This window comes from Columba livia, chromosome 3 (assembly GCF_036013475.1).
Source record: "Columba livia isolate bColLiv1 breed racing homer chromosome 3, bColLiv1.pat.W.v2, whole genome shotgun sequence".
Taxonomy (NCBI): Eukaryota; Metazoa; Chordata; class Aves; order Columbiformes; family Columbidae; genus Columba; species Columba livia.
Window position 1 is genome coordinate 60,221,502 of NC_088604.1, and position 25,049 is coordinate 60,246,550.

The 25,049-nt window shown below is 37.7% G+C and overlaps 1 long non-coding RNA gene across 3 annotated transcripts in view; it reads left to right on the forward strand.

Moving 5' to 3' along the window:
* Positions 1–25,049, forward strand: part of LOC110363921 (uncharacterized) — a 91,300-nt gene that overhangs the window by 57,354 nt on the left and 8,897 nt on the right. Inside the window, exons 4-5 of one of the 3 annotated variants that reach the window (XR_010471384.1) lie at positions 9,658–11,943; positions 12,495–19,697. The exons of 1 other annotated variant lie outside the window; for it this stretch is intronic. This is a non-coding gene — a long non-coding RNA (uncharacterized LOC110363921). Of the gene's footprint in view, positions 1–9,657; positions 19,698–25,049 lie in introns of those variants that run through there. One more of the 3 variants, XR_002422322.2, reaches the window with a different exon arrangement.

The following is a 25,049-nucleotide window of genomic DNA, read 5'->3' on the forward strand; positions in this document are numbered from 1 at the left end:
TTCTTTAAACCTGAAGTTTTCTGGTTTAAAAGTAATTTACATTATTCACAGCACCTTCTCTTGTTCTGAGTATATGGACATCTGTTTACAAAGTAACATTTCTTGTAGTTCCTCAGAAAGAGAAACTTCTTTTAAAAGTTAACTGGAACCTATTCATATTTTATTATCAACATTTGCTTCAGCAGAAAAATTGAGGTTTAGGATGAAGGAGAGTGAAACAGAGCTACATGTAGTATTGTCTAATCTCTACAAGCAATTATATACAACAGCGTTATATTAAAAAATGAAAACAATGAGATGAGACTATGAAACATTAAAATTTAAGATGGCAGTCTTAAATCTCCAAAGCTCCTTGTCCAAGCCTGTCTTTACTTCATCAGTTATGATTACACTGATGATCCTTATCCTTCCCCTCTGTACCCTGTTTTCATATCTGATCTATCCCATCTATTTCCATCCCACTCAGTACTATTCCATGGTTTACACCCATCACAATTTACTCCCTTCCCTCTCCCCAGGTTCTTTTCCCCACTACTTTTAGCTCCCTAAATCAGAGGTATCACTGTGAGACCCAAAGAAGTGTCTGCTGACCTCAGTTTACGTGCTCAGACTCAGCACTCAGAGCACAAGTCATGAGAACATCATGTTCAGTTCCTTGGGGATGACATCTTTGGGGAATGAAACTGTTAAAATCTTAATCTATTGAACATGTGTGAACTTCCTTCCCCACCCTCCCCCAACAGTATGAAATTTAATCAACTAGAGTCAGGGATGACAAAAGGCACATCTTTGATACAAAGTGTGCTTACAACTCCCTCCCTCTATTTCCTCCTCCCTCCCTCCATGCCAGGTTTTAATCTGAAAATTGAAACACTCGGTTTAAGGTCATTGGAGTTAGTTCACATGTACAGCATTTGTTTTTTCCATAGCCTTGTCCTTGAAAGCAGATGAGCCATTTTTTCTGTAATATTCCCAAAACAAACAAACAAAAAAATCAAAACTGATCCAACAGAGACACCTAAGATGGAAAATTTTATCCCAAATGATTGAAGCTTGGCAATGCTACAAGTACCTGAAAAGGAACCATTAAATGGGAGGTATTAGGCAATCTAAATAGTTTTTACTATTAGCTTTGGCTTTCAAGTATGTATTAAAACCATTGTTTTACAGTTCCCAAGATGTTAATCAGATACATTAATTTTCCTTCCAAGTTGTCTACAGATACAGTAACCTAGGCAGCATCTCTATAACATTTAATGGTGATTAGGTGACAGAACAGAGCCTGCACTTTGGTCTTCTAGTTCTCTTTAAGAAGCCCAGCACTATTTGTGTGCTTTAATGACCCATATGATCCATATGGGTCTTGGAAGTATACAGTGAACTGAACTTTTACTGTCCAAATGCTTAGTTACCTAGTTAAGTTGACCATAATGATGAAGTAGAAGGCAGAGGCAGAGCAGTCAAAAGTGCCAGTTGTCATTCAAGTTCACTAATAAGAAGAGATCTTATTGCTACTGATGATGACCTTGAACAGATTCCTATCTGTGCAGATGGGTTTTTCAGACAATCCTTGGTCCGACATGTGGCATGAAGGGTTAAATTCCAGTAAGATCGGTGGAACTGATCAGTGCTGAGTTAAAACTGCTGAGTTTTAACTCACTGTTGCCCATGTGAAATGTCACAGTTCTACAGATATTGCATAACTTGAGATCTCTCAGACTTTGAGCACCTTTTGAATGTTTTTTTCCAAAATATTTCCAAAAATACTGAAAGGATCATTTTTCATTCCAAAGTTAAAAGGAAAGAAAAAAAGAAAAAAGAGAGAGAGAGAGAATAAACAAAACCATTATTAATTATTGCCAAGAAAACAAAACCATTACTAACTTTTACCAAGAAAACAAAACAAAATGAAACGACAACAACAAAAACGCCACAAACAAAACAACTACAACAAAACCAGGTTTTGTCTAAGTTACTTTGGTAGACAGGAAGTTGCACCAGTGTAGTGAGAGCAGAATTTTATCTTTCTTTTGAAATAAAATTACAGTATTTTTGTTGTGCCAAATTTTATTACTTTTGTTTGCTTTTCAGAAATTCATGGGCATAGAAAATGGTCATTTGCTTATGGAACCCCAGCATGTGCTATTTCAATTAAATTAGAGTATCCAGTAAATGAACTGGTCCTTCAGAGTTCCCAGGATGTTCACGTTGGCTCAATTTCCTTAAGACAGGATCTTTACCATTTTTTTAATTTGCCTTAGTTAGCATAGTTGGTATCTCAGAAGTACTGCACAGGATTAATTTTTGTTTGTTTTTGTCATTTGTGGTTTTTTCCCTGTAGAATGGCCATCTGTACATATATCATGGTTACATTACTTTTTTCGAGAAGTGAAACAAAGATACTGAAGTTCAAACACTAGTCCATTTCCTTTGTTAGGAAAACAAACAAAAGTGACCCAAATAAAAGATTTTCTTAACTCTGAAGGAACATTGTTTGCCACTGCAATAAAGTGTTGAAAATCAACTGCTGTGGCTCAGTATTGACGTTTCCTATGTCACCTCTTCCCACAAAGTGTTGGACAGAAATGGTCCCTGAAGTGTGTAGAGGAAAAGATTTCTGACATCAGCGCAGAATTTATTTCCATCCCAAGAGAATTTTCCAGAACTGCAGAAAAATGAGCATACTACCCAAGTTATGCCATTCTTAGACCATTTAAAGCCAGTTTAACTATCAGCTAAATCAGTGTTAGTAACAACAAAGAGTTTGTATGCTTTGTATACCAAAGCTTTAGGACCTCACGGTATCAGGTGGTTGGGAAGGTCATTCAATCTTAATCAACCTCATAGCCTTATATGAGAACATAACCAGGTGGATAGATGATGGCAAAGCAATGGATGTGGTCTATCTTGATTTCAGTAAAGCATTTGACACAGTCTCCCACAGCATCCTCACAGCTAAACTGAGGAAGTGTGGACTGGATGATCAGGTAGTGAGGTGGACTGTGAACTGGCTGAAGGAAAGAAGCCAGAGAGCTGTGGTCAATGGGGTAGAGTCTAGTTGGAGGCCTGCACCTAGTGGAGTCCCTCAAGGGTCGATACTGGGACCAGTATTATTCAATATATTAATCAATTATTTGGACAAGGGAATAGAGGGTGCTATCAGCAAGTTTGCTGGTGACACCAAGCTGACATGCCAGAAGGCTGTACTGCCATGCAGCGAGACCTGGACAGGCTGGAGAGTTGAGCGGGGAAAAATTTAATGAAATATAACAAGAGCAAGCATGGAGTCTTGCATCTGGGCAAGAACAACTCCAAGTACTAGTATAAGTTGGGGAATGACCTGTTGGAGAGCAGTGTAGAAGAAAGGGACCTGTGGGTCCTGGTGGACAGCAGGATGACCATGAGCCAGCCTTGTGTTCAAGAAGGCCAATGGCATCCTGGGGTGTATGAGAAGGGGGCTGGTTAGTAGGTTGAGAGAGGTTCTCCTTCCCCTCTACTCTGCCCTGATGAGACCACACCTGGAATATTGTGTCCAGTTCTGGCCCCCTCAGTTCAAGAAGGACAGGGAACTGCTGGAGAGAGTCACAAAGATGATTAAGGGAGTGGAGCATCTCCCTTATGAGGAAAGGATGAGGGAGCTGGATCTCTTTAGCTTGGAGAAGAGGAGTCTGAGGGGTGACATCATTAATGTTTATAAATATGTAAAGGGTGAGTGTCACGAGGATGGAGTCACTTCTCAGTGACAACCAATGATAAGAGGCAATGGGTGCAAACTGGAACATAGGAGGTTCCACTTAAATATGAGAAGAAACTTCTTCACAGTGAGGGTGACAGACACTGGAACAGGCTGCCCAGGAAGGCTGTGGAGTCTCCTTCTCTGGAGACATTCAAAACCCACCTGGATGCCTTCCTGTGTAACCTCATCTAAGTGTTCCTGCTCCAGCAGGGGGATTGGACTGGATGATCTTTCGAGGTCCCTTCCAATCCCTAACATTCTGTGATTCTGTAGCCTTAATGCAGACAGTGCCTCACAATCTCATCACGTGACCACTACAACCATTTCACACACCCTGTCGTCATGTAACATTCCTCTGGTGGGAGGGAAATTGTTTACATGGCAAAAATCTCATGTATTTTAGGATTTTTTTTTCATGTAATATAGCAGGGGAAAACAAAGATAACAGTCAAATTGCAAAGAGAAATGCTAGCATTCATCAAGTAGGCCTTTAGAAATACTTTTTTCTAGCTTCAATACCACCAGAAATGTTTGCTTTGGATTTTGGGACGTTTGAAAACAGATCTCCCCTTTGCAGCAAGAAATCTGAGAGTGGCATATACAATCATGCCAATAGCTGGTAGTTCAGCATGCTGTGTCTGACAGGGACCTCTGTCAGCTGCTTCAGAAAATGTTACAGAATCCATTGGCCACAGGAATATTCTTCTTAACCCATGTTACTTAGATGTTGATATCTGCCTTGAAGCCAAACTCCCTCTGCAAACTCCTGTGGGCTTTCGGAAATGCTTGTTTTGGATGCTACTATCTACACAAGTCCAAGATTTTTTTTGAGTTCTGCTAGACTCTTGACCTAAATGATACTTCATGGCATGAATCCCAGGCTGATTGCATGTTTTGAGTAATTATTTCATTCATATTCCATTCCCCACACCACAATTGGGAAGCAAAGTTTAGGTTAACCAGCTAGCTATGTATGCCAGCTCTACACTGCTTTATATTTTTATATGATTTAAAAGAGAATCAACAAGATCAGCAGTAAAACAGGCAGTAGAAGGAGGGAAGTGAATTTAGGGTGAGCTAAATGCTAGGCAAATACATAATAAGAGAATTAAAATCTAATTGGAATCACTGGACATTTTTTTCCCAGTGTTTTCAATAGAACTAACATTTCCCATAATTTGTTTTGTTCAATTATTTATTTTTTTTCTCAAAAGTGTTTGTATTAGTATATAATTTGGGAAATAAGCTGGTTTGACCTCCAGGGCACTAAAGAGGTCTAGTCCCAGCACAAATACCTCAAAGATAAAAAGAGATCAAGATGCTTCATGGTGCCCTTCTTATGGTCTACAGAGTCTGAAACTGTTGTCCTTTTGACAAATATTCTGTTTTTCATGTAATCCTTTTGAAGGCACATGGCTACTGATTGTTTGAGGGATTAAAAATCTGACAATCTAAGGAGGAAAATGTTGATTCTTTGTTCCACCCTTGGTATTTTGGATAGCACACTTCACAGACATGCTAACTATGGTGACTGTTGTTTTAATGATGTTGAAATTGTTGGCTAAAGCCTTCATCTGCGTAATTCAGTATTTTATTTTTCATCTGGAGGAAGGAGAGGAAGGAAGAAAGTGCAGTCTGATTTTCTTCATTTGAAGTTTTGTTTTCAGAAATAATAACAAGCACACTAGATAAGAACTAAAAAAAATAATTAGGGAGTAAGGTTACTTTCAGAGTTCTTTAATAGTGTGGTGTCCTTAAAAGTAAGTAATATTTGATATAGCCAATGCACAAAATTAGTCTAGTCTGTGCTTGATATAAACATACATGATGTCAGTAGGAATTCTTTTTATAATTGAAAGGAAAAGCAAATTTCTCAGTTTGTATATACTAGGGAAATATTTGTTTGCTGAGTACATGCTGAGCATCTTTCCTGCTTTTTCTCAGAATAGGCCCTTGTTTCTTTGTGGTTAGCCAAACTGGATACATGGTTCATGTAGTTTAAGGATTGCTTAATTTAACAAACCTCTGTCCTTTGTACTTTTCATTTATGCTGCTGACACATCATGCCACTGGCCGGATGTGCGTTACTAGTACAGTGTTTTTCTTTTTGATTTTGCCAGCTTCATTTGAATCATTTGTGCAGCACTGGATTGCTACTAAGCCTGTAGAGTTAGGATGTTTAGATTCTGTTAGATTCTGTGAAAGCTTCTTCCTTCCATTCCTTTTAGTGAAGACAGTACTGGTAACAATAGTGCCAAAGGAGTTTAGCAGAGACAGAGAAGCAGTAGAATCTGGTCATCACCCCAGGTTCTGTCTCTTCAGTCTAGCATCAGGTGGTGGAACTGACTTGGTGGACAGGAACTGGAAAACTTGGCCAACAAGTTAATCTCTCCTAAGGCAAGCGGCAAAGCAAGGTCTACTCGGCTAAGAATGGCAGAAGGGATCAAGTGGTTGAAGCTGGCTTTTGTTTACTCTGACCATTTCCATGATGCAATTTATGTATTGACACAAAAATAAATTGTGTATCAGTACTATTTCAGTAGTTATGAATCGCTGTGCAAAGAAAGAAACAAACAGACCGGCACAGCAGCAGTACATAGCCTCTAAATATAGCTTCATTGTCAGAAAAAGTGTATCTGGAACCAAATCCTAAGTCTCACAGATTTATATTTATATTTATATTTATATTTATATTTATATTTATATTTATATTTATATTTATATTTATATTTATATTTATATTTATATTTGTATTTGTATTTATATTTGTATTTGTATTTATATTTGTATTTATATTTATATTTATATTTATATTTATATTTATATTGTCTTGCTCCTTACCATTGACTCCCCCACCATCAAACAACTAAATTCCTTATATAGATTCATAAAATTGTACAGGTTGGAACAGACCTTTAAGATCATCAAGTCCAACCATTAATCTAGCATTGCCAAGTCCATCACCAAATCATGTCCCTAATCACCACATCTATATGTCTTTCTAATACCTCCAGGGATGGTGACTCGACCACTTCCCTGGGCAGCCTGTTCCGGTGCCTGACAGCCCTTTTGATGAGGAAATTTTTTCCTAATATCCAATCTAAACCTTTGCTGGCACAACTTGAGGCCATTTCCTCTCATCCTATCGCTAGTTACTTGGAAGAAGAGACCAACACCCCCCATGCTACAACCTCCTTTCAGGTAGTTGTAGACAGTGATAAGGTCTCCTTTGAACTTCCTTTTCTCCAGGCTAAACAGCTCCAGTTCCCTCAACTGATCCTCATGAGATTTGTGCTCCAGACCCCTCACCAGCTTTCTTGCCCTTATTTGGACACACTCCAGTACCTCAATGTCTTGTAGACCGGGGTGCAAAACTGAACACAGTATCCAAGGTGCAGCCTCACCAGTGCTGAGTACAGGGGGAAGATCGCTTCCCTAGTCCTGGTGACCATGCTATTTCTAATATATCTGGACTTCAGCACAGAAGAATATTTATGGCACAGCTATTTAAGTTACCTCTCTTGTATATGTGCTGTATACATGTAGTGCACTTTGCCATCTCTGTTCATGTTTCAGTTCTTCTTACATGGAAAATTCATAATTCACAGCCTAGACACCTGAGGAGCCATTCCTTATAGTTTATAGACTCAGTACAGCCGTGCACACCAATTGAAAGTGAGATTCATTTAGGAACAAGAGCAAACACTCATTCATCGTTATAAAAGCCATAGGGCTTCCATTTATTCAGTACTTAACTTTCTTGTTATCCAGATAGGGAATAAGCCAAGAGGCAGACACAGCAGAAAAAAATATTTACTCAGAGAAACTAGAAATAGATTAGCTGTTAGGAGACATTGAACTGGGACAACAGCAGGTTTAATGAAAGTGCTGTGGGAACATAAGTACATTGACAGCGGCATCTGAGGGAAGTAAGAAAAGACTTTTAAAAGGATGTGAGTGGTTAGATGAACAGAAAAGATTGTTGCAGGCATTCAGAGGGTGGATTGTTCTGCTAACTGGGTTTGACAGTAGCAATGTCTTCATACCTCACAGTTCAAAAAGATAAGTACAGAAAAGGCAGCCAGGTCCCTGAACTGGACGTGTTCTACCCCTGAATTGGCTTTGTATATCTAATTTGTGAAGTTTTTCTACGCAACATTTCTTCCATAAAGGGACTCACCACATAACCTTTTGGCAAGTTCTTCCCCGAGTGTGTCATGTCGGTGATCATATCCTGTGATCAAGCCTCTGAATTCAGGGCAGTTTCAGAATGAGTCTGAGCCTTCACAGGCAGTCACCAACCGCCACCCTCCAGAAACTCAAGGAAGCTGCTGGGGATGTGCTGCTTATCCACCTCCCTGGTTATCAAGTTGCTCAAGGGCATGAGGTTCAGAGAAGGACTATATGTGGACCTCCATTCTTGGGACACTAGGGAACAAGAAGAGAATATTAATGTCAGGAAACCCAATACTGATTTGCAGATCATCAGCTGCCATGTACCTATGCATAAGCTCACAGGACGGCATCTGTGATGCTAATCCTGAAAGTTACAGATATCTGACCTAATTTCCTAAGGCCAGTCTTCATTACCACTGTCTGACTGAACCTCTGAAGAGTGCTATAACCTTCAGGAAAGATAAACCAGAGGGATGGGAAAGAAAATGGAAAAGGGAGAGCTGCCTGCAGTGAAAGATGAAAGTGATGATTAAGCAGCCTTCTCCACTAAAGAGACAGGGTACAGCTGAGACTAGTCCTAATCAGTCTGAGGAAACAAATCCAGGAACGCACTGCACAGGAGATGTCATGGTTGAATAGGAGGAACACCCTCTATGTCATGGCTTTCTGCTGTAAAAGAAGTTCGTGAGAATAACTTCCAAGGAAGAGGGATAAAGATTTACCAGGTGAATAAATGACAAACAAACTGGTGTATTTAAAAAAGAAATGTTGACATATTGTGAAGATTAATATTTAAATGGAATGAAGATTAAGATTTAATCAGATTATTGTGGTTGCCCTAAAACTGAGAGGAAGGTGTGATCATCAGACTAGATTGCTAATACTTGCTGCTTTTGCTGCCTTCAGTGGTGACCAATTTACTTTTAAATTATTGACATCCATCCCACCAGGTTTTCACATTATCAAAACTCGAGAGATGAAGTTAGTGTTCTTCATTACTGGACTGAAAGCTGGGGTGGTATTCACATTGCAGTAGCCACGATGGTATAGGGATACATGAGAGGCCAAGCTAATAGGGAAAGACATGTAGTTTCCTTGGATAGCTGAGAAAAACAGACAAGCTTTACAGTTCACGTGCTTTTCCCAGTCAGCACTCTGATAGTCAAGCTGGGTGAGGGTGGCTCAGGCATTCAGTTCATATTGATGCCTGAAATTGCTAAGCAGAATTCGAGAGCCTGGTTGCTTGCAGTGCTGTCTCCCTCCACCTGCTGTTTGCTCTGTCTCCTGCAATGACAAGATAAGCCACCACTAAAGTGTATATGCACAAGAGCTGGGGGCAAATTTGACAGCCAGTGCTTGTCTTTCATTACAGAATGCTTTTAGATCCGTGAAAGAAGATCACTATAAAAGATGCTGGTATTTATTTTATGGCATTACTAATACAGCAGCTGCTAGATGGTACGTGGCATCATTTGAAATGTTCTCAGTGAAATTTCCTGTTTGTTCTGAGCACTGATTGCTTGGGTAAACCTTGTGAAAAGTTGGTGCATGCAATATGATCCCAGGCAAAAATACTTGTTTTGTCAAAAATGCCATTTGTTTGAATAGAGCTATAAATTACATTAAAAATATTTCCTTAAAGATTTCAGGTATAATGAATAGGCCATACTGTTAGCCTTGAAATGAAATCCAAGTGAATAATACATTTTGGATAATTTGAATGTTACTTCTTTCTCTCCTCACAGGGTAACCAAAATATACTCTGCTTTCCTCACTTGCTTTTCTCAAACATTTGATGATACAATTCAACTCTATATTTGAGTATTTGGTATTTATTTCAGTAGGTTGTTTCATTGTTAGTGTCCTTATCACAACCCTGGCCCAAATTTATGGTTTCTAAATTTATATAAAGACTATAGAGTGTTACCCAAATATTTGGAAGGTAAAGGTGGTAGTAGATGTTGATAATTCTTCGGACAAAATGTGTAGATCCCTGCTATAGTGTGAGATGTCTTTTTAGGCAATCACAAAAACTTGCAAAAAGATGCTGACTGCCTTTGGCTTGCTTATTTTGGCAGATGTGGCTCTTCGGTTCCTACCGGACCCAGGAGAGCTGGTAGCTTTTCTCTAGAGTGAGGACTTTAATCCTGAATAAGGTCTCCAGAAGAAGAGCCTGGATTAGGCAGGCAGCTTTCAATGCTATGTGTTTTAGTTCTATCTGATCTGAATTTAGCGAAATAATAAAGTTAGACTTAGGTTTTGTAATGATGGTCTGAGTGCTTTTTTGGAGGAGGTAGTTTTCATTTGTCATGAGCTGATACAACAAGTGGAGCTTTGCCTTTGTAAACCCTGCTCAAGGCATGACAGAAACTCCACAAACCCAAAGTATGTGACCCTGAATCCAATAGGTGCTCTGAGGTGGGAGGGCTCACTGCACTGGACTCTTGCCATCACTGTCAGTCTGTGGGTGTCATCATTAATTGCTAACCTTAATAAAACCAAAAATATATTCTCACTCTCCTTTTCTTAGAAACCCAAATACAAGAGGGACTGACTTTTATAAAGTACTTTGGCAATATGCATTCCCTAGTTTATCCCATCGGATTGGACTACAGCTGTGCGGAACATGTTGTGCTTCCTCAAGGGCACTCTTTTAAACAAGCCAACAATATCAGAACCTCGTGGGCAATACAAGACAGGCCTGCACATGCTTCTGCACATGTTTTCAGACTGCACATCCATTTAACCAGCAATTGCTGCAGTATCTCTCATAAAAAATGATAAATTTAAAGCTTCTGCTGCCTTTTTTTTTTTTTTTTTTTTTAATGTATAAGCTTTGTTTTAATGAACTTCATGTCAGGACCTTTGCTGAGTATGTTAAGGGGTCAGCCTGTTCCAGTGTTGTCACCCTCACTGAAAAGAAGTTTCTTCTCAAATTTAAGTGCAACCTCTTGTGTTCCAGACTCCACCCCATTCCTGCCCATTGTCCCAGGAGCCTCATAATCAGGTAACCGCTGGCCCTTCAGTCCTAATGCTGCTGTGTTGTAGGACCAGCCTCTAGCTCAGCCATGGACACTGTCAGTCTGATCCCTGACCCTTAACCTCTCTTATCACTATTGACCTACTCAGTGATCCCAGAACTGTGTCATACACAGTCTATACTCTACCAGACCTGGTATTGACCAGTGGAACAGACCATCCAGTTTAACTTTGAACCTGTCCCACCACCATGAACTGACCTGATGAGCAGCAGTCCCAGCTGAAGCCAGCCCATGTGTCTCTCTCAGGCACTGTAGGTCTGGTGAGGCCCCGTAGCTTCTGGCCATCATACTGTGCTCAGCTGCTGCCTCCCCATCCCTGAGGCAGCCCCGGCCCCTGCTGCACATTGGTGTTTCACAGAAGAACACTTCCAGAAAACTTCAGGTTTTTTTGATCAAGGTGAAAAGAGTGTCAAAATTTCTAGTCAGAATCCCAAAAGTTAAGAACTAGTAGGATCAAGTTTGTGAGAATGGGGTCCCCTTGTGAAATGCAGATTGTCTCCCATGGGCACGCATTATGGGGAAGTCAGGGCTGAATAGCAGCAGCTCTGAACCGGCGCGGGTACCCAAAGCAATGTAGCTGTGATGACATGAGGTGCAATAGCAGGTTAGTTTATTTTACTGAAGGATATGAAAATAGCTTAACTAACTTGCTGAAAACACTGTAGTGGGAAATCTGAGACACAAATAAGGGCAGAATTCACTTTTCCACAGTAGTGTTCATTTGTTACATGTGCTTTTTGTTCTTATGCCGACTCATTTATTTTGTGTTCTTTCCCTTACCAGTGAATACAAAGGAGATGCTTTGTACAACTTATTAAGGGCACAAATCCCTTTAAGTCCCACAGGACAACTCATATTCTAGTACTATATGGTAATGGCAATAAACTGTTGTATTCATACCCACAGAAAAAACAAAAGCCATCTAGCCTGCAAGTGCAATACTTTGTGATCTGTATTAGAAGAACATTAACATAATGTGAGAGTCCAAATGTGAGTACAGACCCACAGTGTTTGAAATAGTCATATGTAGGCATGTGTATGTGTGTGCGTGCATGTGTGTGTTAATATATCAGCAGTGAGTGCATGTGTGCACTGTTTCAGCCCTACAAAGTTGTTACAGCTGTGAATTCAGATGAATATAATATCTTCCTGAAACTTTTAGATTTCCATTTTATATGTGTCTATTACAGGTAGCTAGCTACCATATTAAAAAAAAAAAAAAAGCCACTAAAATGGCACTAAAAGGCAGCTGGAGTTCGGAGGACTGGAGATAGTAGAGTGAGGAAGAGAGCGGGAGAGAGAGAGAGGCAAGTTAACAGGCTAAAGCAAACATACATGGATATGCATCACTATATCACATTCCTGAAGAGAGTTGTGATTCATGAATGCTGGAGTTCATTGCATGGTCTGCAGGTAATGAATTCAGATGACTTGGAGGCTTTTTGTATGTGTTTTTCTCTACCCTTTGTCACTACTTTCCCTTACTATCTCATGATTTTCAGCTGTTGTCCTTTTCCTGCTTTTTTCTCATCTCTGTACAGGCTTTTTTCTCCTTCCTGAAGCTGGGACACTTGTAGGAAAGAAATGTTTTACTGAGCAATTTCTGGCTAGAAGATTTGACTGAATTACAGTTTGGATAGTTTTGATGGTGGAAGCAACATACGACTACCTGGCTTCTGGAAGATGCTTCTGCCAAATTTTGTTTGTGCTCTGAACTTTGGAGACACTAGAATTCATCAGTGAAATATTTGCAAGGGAATAAAAGTTATATTTCTTGAACCATACTGGGGAAAAAAAGGCTAAACTTTTTGTCTTATTTTTTCAAATTAGAAAAAAAAAATCAAGGCTGACACAGTAAGGAAAAGAAAACCAACTTGAATGGCTTAGATGACAAAATGAAAAGAAAATCAAAACTTAAAATCATGTGCCTATCAACAAGGTCATCCATTCTGGCTAAATTCATAAGTAACTTGACCTGTTTGGTTGTCACAATTAATTGTTGCTTCGTTAGTGTCAGTCTACATATCAAAAAAAAAGAAAATTCCTACTGTATTTGACATGAACACCGTACTTATGCAAAAAAGGTAGCTCTCCAGGCAATTACCACAAATTTGCTTTTCAGGAGTAATAACCTCTGTGTGAACTTACACATAGGATCATGATTTACCTTATTTCTGTAACTGCTACTGTCTAGAAAGAGTATCTTCCTCGCTTAGGCAGCAGTCCTGAAATCTGAACAGCCTGAGGAAAATCAAGATTACTGGTTAATCTGCTAATCTTTCTCCCTGAATGCACTCTTCAATACTGATGCAGGAAGCACGGCTATTTCAGGACAAAGGCAGTAGATATTAAAGTAGTATCTTTGAGATTTTTGCAAGGAAGGTATTCTGTATGATAAACAAACCTAAGAGGTGTTTAAGACTTCCAACACTTGAGCACTTTTGATGGAATGTCTGGCTGACCTCAGGATGACAGTACCCCTTTGGTCTCCTGAATTCTACACATTTACAAGTACTTTTGTCTTACTGTCCCACTCATCTACTTATTTTATTTGCTAAATATGACATAAAAGAAAGCAGTGTTGGCACTAGAGCTGCATTAATGAATTGCTTCTTAAAAAAAAAAAAATAGAAACTTTTTATTTAGATTTCACAACTGTTTACAAAATGCAAAATGACTTGCTCATCAAAAGGCTATTTATTTTCCTTTCAGAAAGAAAGATGGAAAAATGCATTCATAGTAGAGAAAGTGGCAAGCTACAGATTAACAATGCTGTAGGATGCATAACATATTGTGAGTTATACAAGCAATAAGTGGGAAAATACTGAGCTTTTGTGTGACGTGTTCCAAGAACAATATAACTCAGAAAGAAATAAATTAAACATACAATTGAGTTGACATAATACACTGAATAAATTTACCAAAATGTATCATTTTCAGTAGAATAAAGAAAACATAACATAATGAGTGCCAAGCATACTGAACAGGGTAAAATTCTTTGTGAAACTGATATAGAACTCACTGCACCAATTAAAGCTAATGAGTCAATAAACAAAGTGATTGAATGATGCTTGTAACAAGCATATGAAAGATATTGACTCAGGAGGACCACAGGAACAGATGAACTGTGGGGTAACAGATTTTGCTTTGCCAACTCTATAGGTACCAGCACATCAGCAGAGGTATAGGTATCAAACAGAAGCAGAAATATAAATACCAACACATGAGAGGAATCTACTAGATTCCTGTGACATAGAATGTAAAAACATGGGAAATTATAACAGTAAAATTATATCATGACACATCATCATTATCACATTTTGTTTTAACCACTATATGTTTTTCCTTAACTACTTTATAGATTGCTTTATGTATAAGTTGAAATTTTCTGTAGTTTTTCTAAATATGAGGAGGCTGAGATGAAGTTCTAATTTAGATTCTTCATCATCATAGGAATACACTAGATTCCTTTGCCATAGAATGTAAAGAGACGGGCAATTATAACAGTAAAGTTATATATTATTTTGCTTTGTGCATGAGTTGAATTTTTGTAGCTTTTATAGATACAAAGATGCTAAGAAAGGAAATAAAGTTCTAATTGAAATTCTGAAGTTAAAAAAATATATTTTTGAGTAGGGTTAAAGGGTGATGATCTGGTGCCAATGAGGACAGAGGTTTAATTTTGAAGTCTAAATCATTTTGTCATGTCTAAAATAAGCATATTTGAATATATTTACAAGAGCAGGGTGTGGGGTGGTACTACATAATAAGTTTGGATGGGGTTTACAGTTCTTTTGTGACTTTTGTTCTCTCTTCTTGAAAGCTTACTCTGTAATCAGGAGGAAACTCTCTTAGCTTTAGTGAGTAGTGATGTTGAGAATAATCTCACTTCATGAGAAATATCTGAATTATACCCACCTAGTCCAAGCTAGGTTCCTTTCACAATCAGTGGTTAGCAACGAGCTCTTCCAAAGGGCAATTCTGCCTGTTTTAAAGATGAATAAATGGAACCTGCATCCTTATATCACATGACACAACCAAGAGAGAAGTGTGCAGTTAACTTATGCCGAAATTTACTGATTGCTTTTCTTCAATAGTTTCTATAATCTTGGTAGTTTTCCTTTGCCCAAAATGTCTATAACTGCAGTTTCTTCACTCCTTTCTTCACAGCCTTCGCTCCTCTGCCACACTTTTGTTACTCTACCATGGCAATTAAATATGTGGCTTTCTAGATGAGGATTCTTACAAGCTAGGGTGGTGACAATTTTTTAAGAGGAGTTTCTCTCCTACACAGTCTTGCCTGAGAAGAGTCTGAAGGGAGGTGTGGATTCAAAGTTTACAGAACTTAAAAGTAATTTAATGGCCGTTTTTCTTTCCATCTTGTTATGTTGTTAGTCTTGCAGCAGTTCCTTTCTTCTTACCCTCACGTTTCCCTTTCTGTCCCCAGTTTGTTTATATTTTTATTCCTTGTAGGCTTTTTGTCATTCCAATGTTTCTGGTCAAAAGCCATGCCTCTGTTAGAGAAGGAAGTTTTTTCCCATTCATTTTAGAGCTACTGCTACAATACTTACTTAATATATCTAGATATTTCAAATAATGTTGAACAAACCTTATCAATGTACAGCCTTTGTTAGCAAAGCAGGTTTCTGAATGGTAGAATCTGTCTCTGGGAAACAGATTGTATATCCACCTTCAGCACTGAGTCTTGTGAACCTGGGGAGAAAGTTTAATTGTTCTGTGCCTCAGTTTCTGCACCTTTAAAACAGAAAAACCGAACTATCGATAGTTGTCTTAACATTTGAGATGCACAAATAAAAAATGCTGGAGACAATTATAGAGATGTTAGATTCTGATACAATGGCATAATTCCAGGATGTTGGAGAGACTGATTTTTTAAAAAATCCTTTAAAATTCAGAATAATTTTTCCAGAGGAAGTCTGTGTGTGACTAATTCAAAATAGTTTTATTTTTTTCTCTCCCTGTTGACTATTACCATACTTTTATTCTTTGACAACAGAGTTCATTGTTTCAAAATGATGGACCCAATTTCAAAGCAGTATATTTCAAGATGGCAACATGTTATAATTACACAAAAACTTAAAAAAGGTTTAATGAGTTATCAGGGTTTAGTAACCTTTACTAACCCTAAATGCTCTATGTTCCCAAGTGGTAAGAGTTTCATTCATGGGCAGTTTATGATTGCAGAGATATAGTGATTTCAAATTGGGTCCATCTTTTTGAAACACTCTGGTGTGAAGATGTAACTTCATTGTCAGTACTATATAGTAAACTACATAGTTTCCTGGCACATAATCATTATTGAAAATAATTAGAGGAAAGATTCTGCTACGTTGCTTATCTTGTACCTTGGTGTGCATTTTAACAAGGTTCCATTATGAAAGTTTTCTGAAACTTAAAAACAAAAAAATTCCTGAGGACAAAATACTACAATGTAGACTCCTGGAGGAGAAATGGCTCAGAATTAATACATTCCTTAAATCATTATGAGAAAGGCCACTATCAAAACAAGAACACTTTTGTATCAGTGATATGTGACTGTTATCTTGTTTACTGCAGAAGCAGCTTAGAGTGAGAAGGTTAGCTGAATGAGTGAGAAGTGCTTTTGCTACAGTTATACAATTAAATTCCTGGTCATAGCAGACCTAGATCTAGAATTTCTGGCACAGTGTCTTGCAGGCTAGAAAGCTGCTAAAAGCTTAAGACCTCCTACTATGATCTGATTTCAGAGACCTGTGTTACTTTAACACTTCATTTTTTTTTTTCCTATGGAATGTGATAAAATATAGATGGTGTTTTGAATTTTCTCCTTACACAAACTTTGTACCAGAGAAAAGTGACTCAAGTTTAGGTATATGCAGATAAAACCAATATATTATATGTGAAAAAAATAGTTACAAATTTAAGCACTTGTCTTTTGATTTTTGACCACTGTATTTGCATATAATCTTTGCTCTAGAGTGTTTAAACCTTACAGTGTTCAACCTTGCTAGGATTCAAGTTTGAAGTCATTAATAAATATATGAATGTTCATAACAGTAAGAACTCTGTCTCAGTAGAAGATTTTTTTCCTTTATCTCATGATTAAACCCCTGACAGAGTAATGAAACAAAAGATGACTGACTTTAAAAAGAAAATAATTTCTCCCATAGAGAGCCTGAAGCTAAAGTATTTGTCAGGTTTAAATCTCTGGGTTTGAAGCAGGTCTGGAGCAGATTAGAAAGAGTGCCAAAGAGGAACAAAATCAAATACAATTGCTTCTTGTTTGAAGAATGGTAGATTGTTAGCCGAAGTTTCTGTGTATTTCCTGACAGTTTGTGTATGAGGAAACATTTTGTGAATAAACAAATTATATGAAGAAATTACTTACGATTGCTCATAAGTGATTTCTTCTCTGGACCAAAATGGGTGTGTTTCTTTTTCAAAATAGCCATGCTATTATTGCAAGCTTTCTTCCTCCCTTGTTCATTGCTGCTTGCTTTCCCTCCTCATTTGAGTCACGTACTTTGAAGCGGTAATCCAGCTGAGAGTAGGAGCCTGATCTTCGTTGCCACTTCTTCTTGCAAAGCACTAAAAGCCGAGTTGTCTTTCCTCCTCTCTTTTATCTCAACTGTTAATTAACCTATGGAGGAAGCATATGGAAAAAGAATAGTGTCTAAGGCCTATTGATGAGGCAGAAAATTAGATTTCAAATCTATAATACACTACAACTAATAGATTACATTTTAACTAGATATAACTGATGTTAGATTTCTACTTTCTAAAGGAGCTGTGGTAAGTTTTGAATAAAAAATGTAGTATGCGAAGTTAAATAAAACCAACAAAGAGTCATTAATTTTAAACTTGACACTGGGGTATGAGCCAACATCATAAATGAAACAATGATTTATCAAGGAAAGTAAAGCAACAGGTTGTAGAAGCTAAATGGGCACACAGATATAGCTATTTTCCATTAAGAGATTACTTGAACTAAATATACAAGTAAGTAGCAAACTGGAACAGATTCAGTAGAGCAAGGGTAAAATACAGGTTAAAACGTCTTATTTACATGGAGATTCAACTGTCCCAACTTCATACCTCTGGAAAGTTCTTGCTGTGTAGGCAAAAGTGCCGGAAATGCTGAAATTAATGTGAACAATATTGATTTAAGCTGCTTTGTAAAAAATTTCCTCTATCTACAAAAAGAGAAATTTTTATACAGATAGAAAAGTATTTTACAATTTATCCACAAGACTAAGGAATGTGCCCTTAAAAGTAACAAACAAAATGCACATTTATGTACAACTAAAAACCTTTCTTGGGTGATAATGTTTCATCTTACTACTATCCAAAGTCTTTCACAAGAAAATGCAATGAATTTAAAATGTTCTTACTATTTCCTGGAATTTTATTAAAGCCTCTCATGCAGTTCACCACATTCTACCAAAAAAACCCAAACAAACAAACAACTACAAAATTCAAAACTTACACAAATAAACAAACAAACAGCAACAACAATAACAACAAACCACCAAACAAACAAACCACCAAAACTTAACAAAAGCATATATAATGATTTATCTAAGATGTAAGAAACCGTGGTAGAGGCAACAAATACTTTCTAGAGAGCTCAAATTGCAACATTGCAGAATCTTGATTTGTCACATATGCAAAATGAATAAGCATGAGATGTCTTCTGTTGGTGGCACAGGAAGAAGTGGCCCTCTTGAAATTAGACACAGATTTGTTTACATTTAGTAGAAACATAAGCAAGAGAGAAGAAACTTCCTACATGTTCAACATTTTCTTCATTCCCATGAGGAAGTTCTAACATGCACACTTGCTTGTACTGAAAAAAATGTTATATTTTTATTATATCCACAGGCAGCATAGTAAACATGGACAGACATCTACGTAGTCTGCTGTAACATTAAATGGCCTATAGTGAAGTAGAGGCTTCTACATGTAACCACTTTCTTCTGTCCCTTCTTCTAAACAATAGAAAAAAACCCTGTCAAAATAACATAAATCTTTAAGAAAATAGATGAAAAATTTGATAGCAACCTGTATTTAGCATGAATATTTCATAGCGTAACACCAATGAATCATGGATTGTAAGCAGACGTGATTTTCAGTTCAGAAAAAGAATACCTTCACTTACAGAAAATACTGTCAGAGTCACCAGTGCAAGATGTTGATGTAAACTCCTCATACAGTGTGGTTTGTGCTATGTATTTCATGCTCAATGGTGTTAACAAAAGTCTTTCTGCAATATCTAGTAAACATAAAAGTAAGAAAGAAGAAAAAGAAGGAAAATAAATTTAAAAAAAGGAAGACAAAAATATAAAACAGGGACATTAAAATGGTCCTTTTCTCCAAACTTTAATTCCTGGAATCAGTCTTCTGACTAAGATATACCAACATGCTGATCAACATTATTTTCAGATCTCGCAGTCCAAAGTGCAGTAACTCATTAGAGAATAATGTCCTAGGAAATCCAATTGCAGTAATTTTCAGTTACTAACTACTTTATTACTTACAGCCATTTGGCTTCCATGAATTTTGGGTTATACACATATTTAGATGGGAGTAGAAGGGCAGGAAAAAAGTGTGGGTATTTCCACATTTTCATGTAGGATCTAGAAAAATGAGAGCACAATACCCTCTCATATCCGACTTCATGAAGAATAGTCTTGTTCAGCCCAAGTAATTAAAAAACATAAATATCTGAAAAATACGAAGTTACTATGAGTTACGAAAAATAGAAACACTCAATAAGAGGAACAGGTATAATCCCTACACAAATCCAGCTACCTCCTATAGCTCACCAAGCCTACCTCAGGTCTACTGGACTGAAAAGTACAAGAAACACCAAGATTTAAATCCTGAATCGTGTTTCTAACACTGTCTTTGCTGTAAAGTCACTCAACTTCCCTACTTCAGTTTCTCTACAAACTTCAGAGTCTTCTTTATTAACATAGGATTTTTGAGGAACCACTGAGGAAGAAATAATTTTAAATTGAATTAAATTTAGCAGTACAAAGTAACAATCTTGTTAACGATGAAAATGTCCTCTGTAAGATGGATATTCATCATCTGATAACAAGAAAGGAGAGGAAAAAATTAGCATAGGTTAGCTAATTGGAAAACGACCACAGGTCCCCTACTTGCTGTGGCTATGAAGGAAAAACACATTCCCAAGATGTACCTAGAGACGTATTTTGTAGAAAAGATTAGGTAGCTCATGAAAGCCCTCATCTAGAAAATTGTATGCAGTTCTACTCGCTTATTTTTTAGGTGCATTTGTTGAAATGAAATCACAGAATCACAGAAATACAGATCTAAAGGAGGCCTGAAGTAGCAATTAAGGAAAGAGAAAGGCTGTTATACTAAATGAGAAAAAGAGCTTGGTTTGTTTGCCACAGCAAAATGAAGCCTTAGAAGAAATAACAGGTGTTTTCTGTAAATGCAGTGAGGAGGTGCATTTATACCAGAAAAAGAATGATTCTTAAACTTGTCATAAATAAAGTTAGGTAGGAGATTAGAATAATATTTCTAGCCACCAAAGGTATGAGTCTCAAGGATTCCAGTAGGAGTAGTGTAGGTAGGCATCTTAGCCACTTTTTGATTCCTTCATGGAAAGGATTATATGACATGGAACAGCAAAAGATTGACAGGTTTTTATGTTGTCAGATATGTAAATTCAACATTATAATTCCACATAAGTTTCAGTTATAAAAATGACTTCTTAGTGAGAGACAAGTATATCTGTGCTTGGATAATGGAGGAAAATTTGAGAATGCACATGGTTTTAAGGGAGAACTATTCAGCTTGGGTTTTTATGTTTTTGGTGAGAAAGACAGTATGAAGTAATGAACTGGATGAAGACCATGATTATTGTTTTGTCTAGGATTTGTCTGGAACCAAATTTAAGATAACAAGGAATTAGTTCAATGTCACTATTTGTTTCTAATATTTGAGAGTGATTATGTCTGTCCTTGATAAGAAATCATGCATAGATGTCAGCTAATTGACTAGCATTCAGTCCAGTAGACCTGAGGTAGGCTTGGTGAGCTATAGGAGGTAGCTGGATATGTGTAGGGATTATACCTGTTCCTCTTATTGAGTGTTTCTATTTTTCGTAACTCGTGTTTACCAAATACTGTAGTGTTGATTTCAGGCTGCTGTAAAATAGTCACATTCTGGTATTGCTGAGGAAAGCTATTGCCCATCCTTGGTTTGTAAATGGCTTTGGTCTGCTTTAAACATAGACCAGGGCTTTTTCCATTTTGAGATTACATGGTTTGCATGTATTACGAGGGATTGAACTCTAAATCAATCCAGAAACCATAGCTGGTACAGAATGTGACACCTGACACTTGAGCACTGTGTTTTGGCAGCATACAGGCCAAACTGAATTCTTACAAAAGTCTCTGCAAATTTCCAGATGCAGTTGAAGACACAGATTATTTTGCAAGAATGATTTAGAACCTACATGTTTCAGAAACTGTTTTATTCCCTCTCTTGTTCTGGCACAGTTCTGCTTGGTGGAAGTATTTGAGCTGGATCAAGACATTAGAAGAATAAATGAGTAAAAATGTAAGAGAAAAAAACAACCAAATATAAGGATTTTTTTCTTTTAGGTACCTTCAGCTTTGAATCAATTTTTTCTGTCTCTTGTTTGGTGTTATGTTACCAATATTTAATTTTCTTGTGTGCTCAAGAGACCATTAACCTCTTCCCAGATCATGAAAAAAAGAAAATGGCATTTGTAAGAGAAGGCAATATTATCAGATTTTATTTTTCCTGTGGAATTGTTTTGTTGGTATTGGAGTATAGTAGCAACCTCTAAAGATCAGGTTAAAGATTGGAACACATATTCTCCTTTTATCTGTTAGATTTTACAACACAAAACCATGTGGTAGCTTGCTTTTCATTAGGTGAGTGAATCCCTGGAGACACTAACTATCTTCTCCAGAAGACCTGACTTCAATCATGACTTCTTTTCCTCAAGGTCCCAGCCATCAGTGCTAAAAACATCTATTTATTACACTCAGGATATGAAAGATATGTATAAAAATCAAATGTCAAGGTTTCTTCTGTTTGTTTTTAATTCCAAAGAAAAGCTTTCATTCTTTCTTGTGTGGGGATTTTGAGGAAGATGACAAATAAATTACAAAGCTTGAGAAAATTGCTTCCAGACAACACTAGAAAAGAACAAAAAGCCACTGAAACCATTTGACTCAGCCTTAATTTCTTCCAATGAAAAAAAAAGAAACACACAAAAAAAAAACCCAAACCAAAAACCAGCTGGTCTCAAAAGGAGAAGTATTAAACTTTAGAATGAACTGAGATTGTGATAAATAAAATACAGGTTAGATGAAAAAACTTTGTTGGTGTGTATACATGTGAAAAACAGAGATGTTCCAGTGAACCTTTCCACCTTGGGAAGCATAAAGTTGTGTTATGGGGTTTTTAAAATGTTTTTACAACCAGCTCATATAAGAAAAATATATACAAAAAATATTTGAATACCGTGGTGGTACACTGTTCTGTATGTGGAGAGCTCTGTATCTCCCACAACTATCTCTTTGTACCATGTGTGTTGGCATCTCTGTGTTGCAAAACATACAAAGTGCACCGGAGTACTGTTAGATCATGTAATGAATGTACCAAAACAAGCAATCGGGGAAGAGCTGCGCATCTTCCTGCTGCAGTACTGTCCCTTGGCTTCTTCCTGCTGTGACCTGAAGTACCAGATGCATCTGGTTAACAGGTTGCTTGGCTAACTGTTTCTAGCAGATATGAGTTAGAACACTTCAGAGATGCTTCAGAACTGCACAGCATTATGTTAACATATAGATCTGGTTGGAAGAGTATACATAGGAAGCTGTTGTGACAGTCTCATACCCTGTGCATGAGACCTAACGTGAGGCTTCCACTAAATGGGCTTCTTCATGAGAGGGTGATTACATCAAGAAATATATTAATATGTTCAGTATTTTGGTGATAGCCTCTTCAGAGAAATGACACCATAATTTAGTATAAAAATATTGACACTTTAAAACTATAACCATGCTGAACACAGTACAACATGTAGATGGAAGAAAAGGTGCCCATTCTGCCCAATCCACAGTATAACTTTGGACAGAAACGTGTACTCCTTTGAAGGTGGGTGCACAATGAAGTGAAAGGACTTGCCCAAGCAGCTGGTCAGTGATACCACCAGGAATACACTCCTAATGACACTCTCTAATGCCCCAGCTACTGAAATACTAGACCAACAGTAGAGATAAAACGTGTTCTTACTTATTAATGAAATTGTAAGAAGCTGCCTTACACAAAATGTGTTCCAGTTTATGAAAGCATTGATTTGGTTTGGGGGATTTAACTGCGATTTTCATGCATAAAATTCAAACTATTGCTAAATTTAAAATAAAAGAAGCTGCAAATGAAAAATACATGTTCCCTTCTTACTAAGTGGAAGGTTTTCCTTTTAGCCAAGTCTTCTCAAACCAGGAATAAGTCCCAAAGAGAAACAGTGGGGTTGGCTCCTTCAAAAGCAAGGGCCTGAGGCAAAGCAAGAGCCTGGTCGTGCTGCTTTCATCTGGTTCAGCTCAAGCAAACAGACTCACTTCTCAGCTGAGGAATGTGAGGCCATTGCCACTGGGTCAAGTCCTGGGAGGGGAGTGTGGGCAGTGCCCTTTCAGTCCACTTTCACAGTGCGATGGAAAAAAAGACATCCACCCATGTACTTGCACGCACGTGCCTGCTCACACATGTGCACAAACAGTATGTGCATGCACACGTTCTTTCCAGTATTTGCCAAGCTACCTAGCTCCCTTCACTTTCCTCATTTATTTATTTATTTTTTCTTTTTAATCCAGCTCAGGCAGACTTCTCTGAGCTGGAAAGGAAATATCAATAAAAAGAGTTTCTGTCTCACTGGAACACCACCTGGCTGCTTTGTGTGCATTGCCTGTGCTGCTAGGTAGCCACTCCAACTTCACAAGCACACTGTTCTGCATTTTTTTACCATCCTTCATCACTATCTGAAACAAACTGACATTAGTTTTGGCAGAAAAGAAGGGGGGGCAGAAAAAAGGCAGTTCAAATATACTTATCTGAGACTTCAAAAAAATTTGATGCATTATCAAAATAGAAAAACAGCTGCAACCAAAGTGTTTTATAGCTTACTGTGTAATCATAAAGACACACATTCTATAAATCACTGTAAGTGCAATGAGAATGTGGCAAGGGCAGTGTCGAATGACACTAGGATGCTGTTAATCACAATTCTCATGTAAGCCTATGGTTATTTTCCAGCTGTGTGATTTAGCCTGAAAGAGCCCTTATATTTAGTTATTTACCTGAATTCCCTGAGGTGATCTGCTGCAATGGGGCACTTAGAAACATGGTGCCACATTTTGCTGCCAAGTCTCATTCCTTTCTGACCAGGAATGCTTATGGGGAAAACCTGCAGGTGCAGATGAGGACTCTGTTTCTGGTTATCTATGGAAGTAAATCAGCAAATGAAAGGTCAGGAAGAAGAGATTTGGATTGGGTAGGTTTGATAGTTGATCCTGTGAAATCTTTGTGTTTCTTGAATTAAATGCACACACTTATTTCCTTAGACAGAAGAGCTGTACCCTCTCAGCCCACCTCCTTTATTTTGCCAGCTGTTCTGTCTGTGCTTGTGTGGTCTCAGCAATGCATGGTACGTCCTTCATTATTTTGACTCTCTCTGAACCATGAAAACTTTTCCTTATTTTGGTTATTAAATTCATGAAAGGCAGCAGTATACAAAACTGATGGTATCCGATGGCATTATTTTGCCAGTCCATTCAGAGTCTGCACCAGACCAGCTGTAGTAGAATGCAATGGTCACTCCCACTAATGAGCTCACTTATTAGAGCTGGAAGCAAACTGATGATCACACTTTCCTTTGCCTTCCCTTCATCACTCGGTGTGTATTTTGGTGTCAGCACCACAGCCGTTTTGACTGATAGAGAGATGGAGTCATCATTAACAATATCCTCAAGAGGATATTTTTGTGGGCTTCTTGTGTCTTCTGGTATTTGATATTAATGCACATTTCT